We start from the raw sequence: 6,410 nt of genomic DNA, 5'->3' as shown, positions 1-6,410 counted from the left end.
GCTGATAAATGGATCGTTGCTCTCGCAAGCTGATAAACAATCATGGCTCTCACAAGCTGACATACAAATGCTCACACAAGCTGATAATGATGCTCACATAAGCTGACAATGATGCTCACACAAGCTGACAATAATGCTTACACAAGCTGCAAATTCAAGGCTCACACAAGCTACTATGGTACTTAAAAACCACATACAGTGCCAAAACTCGACACCCGGTATTTTCGAGTTAAATACCAAAACTTCACCAACATCACTCAATTTCACAATTTAACGATCAATTTGTACAAACCGACCACACCACCGTGATCGCACGAAATTCTAACGAACGACTTTCCCAGTATAATTTCCGAAAAATATTAATTAATTAAATTCCGAAAATTATTTTAATTTAAATAATAAATAATATAATTTAAATAACATTTAATAATATTTAATTTAAATAAATAATCAAATTAATTAATTAAAGTCTAAACATGTTTAACACTAATCTAATTACATTATTAGACTAATTAATCCATCCATTAAACTAATCAATCATCTAATCTAATTACCATTTAAATAAACTAATCTAACCACCTAAACATGCTTAGACTAATCTAAACACCCTTTAAGCATAATTAACTCCCTGAGCGAAGATTAGTGAGTAAACTCACCAGTTTTGCATTTCGGTGAGTCAACGGCGAGGCGGGCGACAATCAAGCTTGTGGCGACACCAAGCGAGGCCGAGAAGGGCTCAGAAATGAGCCACAAAGACCTCATGGCTTGCTGGAACTTCAGCTTCTATTCTTGGACTGCAGAGGCTGAACCGGTGGCTGAAATAACGAAGGAAGGGGCTAATCGGAGCTCCAGCGAGAGGATGGTCGACAACCGGTGGCTCCCAGGGGTCAATAGGGACTTGCTGGTGGTTGGTATGGGTAGAGGTAGGGTCGAAATGGGGAGAAAATGGCTGAAAGTCGCGAAACAGGCAAAACAGTGCAGGCGGGTGGCTTCCAGACGGTCCGGTGACCGGTTTCTTCTTGCCAGCGTACAAGACGGCCGACGGCTCCATTCGATGCGAGGTCAGGCTCATTTGAATGGTTTGGATGTGCTGAAGACAACGGTGGGTGGCACGAAGGCTAATTCGTCCAGGAAGACCACTTTTAACTCAGATCTTTGACGAAAGGTCAGCTGGAACAGAAACCGGCATAAGAGAAAATAGAGGGGGAAAATGGGGTCTATGGGCAAGCGACGGTGGAGGGGCTGGTGTGCTCAATTTCTCTGGTTTCTTGAAGCTCTTCAAAAGGCTCAGCAATGGAGAAAGCCAAGATTCAAGGGGGAAGAAGGGCTGCTAAAGAGAGGGACCCCAAATGGCCTCTTAAGGCCTCAACACTTGTCATCTCCTCCCTTGGCTTGCCCCCACCACCCATCAGCTGTCCACAGCCACTTCTCTCTCTTCAATCTTCCTCAAAAAGCTTCCCAACTAGTCCAAAATGTTGTGTCCCCATGGCCTACGAATTTTGTGACATTTGGCCATTAACTTCATTCAATTCCTCTTCAATTCTCTTCAATTCAATTCAATTGAAGTCCCACAAATTCATCCCATGTGTCCACACTTGAATCCACATTTTTCCATGCCAATAAATCCATCTTGGATGCCAAAAGTGCGCTCGAGAACGGTCCTCCAACTTTCCCGATCCAATTCCGTCAATTCTTGATTTTTCGCCGAATTTGTAGAAAAATCTTCGAAGAATGAGTCGATATTCCTAAAATGATTTGTGACATGACAGAACTTCCAATTTCTGAATTCGGTTTCAATTTCTCGGTTAATTTCAATTCGGCGCGATTCTAGCACGTCCTAATCTACCGGGTAGTTTTTAGGAACTTTTGTGCATTTGAGACGTGCGGACCCCTCAAGTGCCATAACTTTGGCCAAAGGGACACTTAAGTGCCATAACTTACGAAAGGTACACTTAAGTGCCAAAATCGGCGTAAAATGGATCACTTGAGTGCCAATCCGACCAAAGTCCGGCCAAAATGCCGACATGGTATTTTTCTGGCGAAGTGCACCCAAAACGACGCCGTTTTGCACGTTGACGTGGCCAAATAATGCAAAAACGGCGTCGTTTTAGGTTGACGTGGTAAAAATAATACAAAATTAATTAAATTAATTTTAAAATTAAATTTAGTTAAAATATTAAAAAATAATAATTAAAAAAAAAAAAAAAAAAGGGAGCGTGGGGGAGGCGGGCGAGGATCGCCCTCGGCCGCCGCCGCCGCCGCCGAAGGGCGGGGATGGCGGGGGAGGGTCAGCCGGGTCGCTGGCTTGGCCAGGGGTCGGCGACCCCGGCCGATCGGCAGCGAGGGTTCGCGAGCCGTCGCCCGATCTAGGGCAAGGGCCACCGACCCTCACCGGATGCGGGCGAGGGCCGCGAGCCCTCGCTGCCTGGATCTCGGCGAGGGCCGCGAGCCTCGCCGCTAGATGGGGGGCTCGCGGCCTCGCCGGATCTGTGAGGGTCGGCGGCCCTCGCCCGGCCGAGCCAAGGGCCGCCGCCTGCCGGGCGACCCCGTGAGCCAAGTGCCGCCGCCGGGCGGGCGACCCCCGGCGGGCGACGACCCTTGGCCCCGGCCCGAGCGAGGGCCGCCGACCTCGCCGGATCTAGGCGAGGCTCGCCACCCTCACCGCCCGGTTGGCCGGGGTCGCGACCCCGGCCAAGGCCCGACGACCCCGGCCGACCCTCCCCCCCGCCGTCGACGGCCCTTCCGGCGGCGGCGGGGCGGCGGCGGCGACGACGAGGGCCGATCCTCGGCCCTCCCCCCATTCCCTTTTTTTTTTTTTTTAAAATTTTTAAAAAATTTTAATTATTATTTTTTAATATTTTAACTAAATTTAATTTTAAAATTATTATTTTTTAATATTATAACTAAATTTAATTTTAAATTTAATTTAATTAATTTTTTACCACGTCGGCCAAAACGTCGCCGTTTTTGCATTATTTAGCCACGTCGATGCAAAACGGCGTCGTTTTGGGCGCGCTTCGCCGGAAAAATGCCACGTCGATGTTTTGACCGGACTTTGGCCGGAGTGGCACTCAAGTGATCCATTTTTCTTCGAATGTGGCACTTAAGTGTACTTTTCGTAAATTATGGCACTTAAGTGTCCCTTTGGTCAAAGTTGTGGCACTTGAAACATTCTTTTGCCGTGCATTTGACCTGTGGTCGATCATTTTCGATCCACAATGTGCATCTTCGACTCATAGGCGACTCTCGGTTGTCGTATAAATCTCAAGATCAAAAGTACGAACACAGGGTACAAAATTGACAGAAAGTCGATCTAGTGCCGTTCAACATGAATTTTGCAATTAGGTAGTATCACCCACTCTTAGTTACATATCTCTGTCGAATCGACCTATCTCCGGTCTCTAATCGAATTTAATTGTGTCGTATTTACCCTTGTAAATTAATACGATCGAGCGGTCGTTTTCTGGTCGAATTCTCTAGTCAGTCACATTTAGATTCCTTAACGACTTCAGCTGATAGACAAGTTAACTCGTGAGTGGCCAACTTAGAGAAAAAGGCTATAGGCGCATTGATGAAAATCTCATTTCTTTTCATCGAAAACAGACTTGAAATTCATGATGTCACACACCCACTAAAAACCGGTTCCAAAAAATCGAAACCAGGATCCATCCGTTGATTCCGTGGATCCATCTAGGAAACAGACCGCCGGTCCGATCCCACTCCTACATGGATCCATGGCATCGGTCTCCCCAAATATCAACCAAAGATCTCCATTCTATTAACCATAAAGGCCATACCACAAACAACCCATCAAGCATTGAGTACGCATAATAGTAGCCCTGTCCATTTATCATTACAACATATAACAAGCCAAATCAGAAACTTTATCTATTTTATGACAAAATTAGAAAGTAAAGCAAAAAAAGTATGTGGAACCGATCTCACTATAAGCCAAAATTAGAAACCACAAGCAAACATTCTTAATAAATAATAATAATAATAATAATAATAATAATAATAAATAATAATAAAATAATACCAATACCAATACCAATACCAATACAACAAATCAAAAAGAAGCCACAATGGCCATCAAGTTAGAAAGTATCTAAGGGCCTGAGGCGAACAGGAGTAATTTTTAGATCTAGGTTTTTAAAATTTTTATTTTTATATTAAAAATTAATATATTATTATAATATACGTCCAATATGGGTGAACAGGTGAGCGGGTCCCGCCCATGGAACTAGGAGACGAACCGCTACCCACTGGTTCCAACAAATTGGAATCGAGAACAAGACCGGTTCCCTTAAGAACCACCGATTGTAGGCTGATCTGGTCCGATTCCGAACGATCCGAGCGAGTCCCGATTTTTTTGCACACCCCTAATATTTCCTAATTTGCCACATCAATAATTTTATTTATGAAGTTTTGGATGGAATTATTAATTCCGGGGGTATCTTTAAAATTAATATTTTAATCTTTAAGGCTTAAGATCAATTTATCAATTTTATTCACGAAATTTCAAGTTGATTGAATACTGTTTCATTATTTGAATTGATTGGATGATATCTTTGATGATCTCAAATGATTCAATGCTTATCTTACTTTGATTGCTTTCTTTATTTTGAAAATATAAAAAAGATTGCATTGCAAATCATGTAGATTAGAATTGATTTCCTAGATTTGCATGACAGAATAGTTTAGATACTTTAAAAATAGAATGCATATTAGATAATATCTAAGTTAGGTACCATCTTTCAATTTTATTTTATTTTTGGTCGAAACAAAATTATATTTATTACTCAAAAGGAAGTAGGCAAATCGAAACGGAGTATGAATACTAAAAACAAAGTCAAATGCAAAACACGAGGATTGATGAAACGATTGCACAAACTCATTCTACATCAACAAATCTATCAAACAAAATCGGCAGCCAATCACTGGATCTCATGTCTTCATCAGTAATGAGCACACGGCGAAAATTCCTTCTTTATTAATTATGCAGTTGCAAGTTGGTAGTAGGTGCCTAGATTTGGCTTCCTTTACACTATCGTCGTACGGAAACAACCATAATATGTTAAATAAACACAAATATAACATGTGGAGGAGCAAATCTTCATAATTCAACGAGAAGCCAAAACTCTTATGATCATCACTGAGACTAGAAGTAGAGAACTTGTACTCGAACAAAGCAGAGGGGCATGGAATCCCCCAAAGCATATTTATCAAACTCCCAAATCTAGATCAGAAGAGGAGAGCATATAAATCTAGAACAAGATCAAGAGAGTTCAAACTCTCAAATTGATAACTAGATCGGGAGAAGAGACCTCCCAAATCCAAATTAAGAGAAAAAAAAAAGTAAGAAATGAACAATAAACGTAAACAAAATCAACAAAAGAGGGGGAGGTGAGACTAGCTCAAACCCTCCCCCATGGTTGAAGTGGTTGAAGGTTGAAGAAGACGATGGGAAAAGAAAGAAAAGAGGGGGAAAAAAAGACATTTGAGCTCCCTCTAAAGTTGCCTTTGAATTGAATTGCTTGTTGACATAAGTTTCTAAGTTGAGATAAGATTTAGGTTAGTCTATTTCCTAGCTTAAAGTAGATATCTAAAAAAAAAACTTCAAGTAGATAATATATCACCTTTTAATCATGAATTTTGATGAAAAACACAAAAAATGTCATGTGCGTGTCATATAGATTGATTGCATCACATCCATGTCATTTGCCATGTCACAGAGTTTGAGTCATGTAATTAATGCATGTCCTAGGCAGGTCTCATTTAGTAATTGCATGATAGGCTTGTTAAATCAGGTCGCATGTCATGTAGAGTTAATAAAGGCGCATGTCATGTAGAGTAGTTGTTTATAAATTATTGTCCGTCATTATAATTAGGCCACTAGTTAAATTGCATGAAATGACTAGGGTCAAAGAATTTTTCTCAAAAAGTTGCTTGTTCTTCCAACGTCTTGTAATTTTCACCTTATCAACATCGAGTATAAACCAGAATGCCTAGTATTATAAGAATCAAACAGAAGATAAAAGTTTAACACGCTATGTAAACAAAACAAACACGTTAGTAGACGACCTGCGAGCAACCACAACCTTCAAATACAGAACTTGCAAAACAATTATTAATCTAAAAGTATAATTCTTGATATCATGTTGAGGATGAAGAATCACAGGATTCGACACCATCAAGCCAAGATATTAGGGCATTCTCGTATACGTAAGTTACGGAGATTGTAAACATTGTAGACCGGTGACTTCCATTAGCTCATAGCACTTCTCAAGATACAATTCAAATAAGTGCTTCAAGTTCGACAAATCCGTCACCGCTTTCAATTTTCCACAACGTGTAATAGAAAGCATTGATAGCCCAATGGGAAGCTCTAGAAGATATTCAAGCCAAGG

This window comes from Eucalyptus grandis, chromosome 1, assembly GCF_016545825.1.
Source record: "Eucalyptus grandis isolate ANBG69807.140 chromosome 1, ASM1654582v1, whole genome shotgun sequence".
Lineage (NCBI taxonomy): Eukaryota > Viridiplantae > Streptophyta > Magnoliopsida > Myrtales > Myrtaceae > Eucalyptus > Eucalyptus grandis.
The sequence above is the reverse complement of the archived record's forward strand: the minus strand, read 5'-3'. Positions refer to the sequence as shown.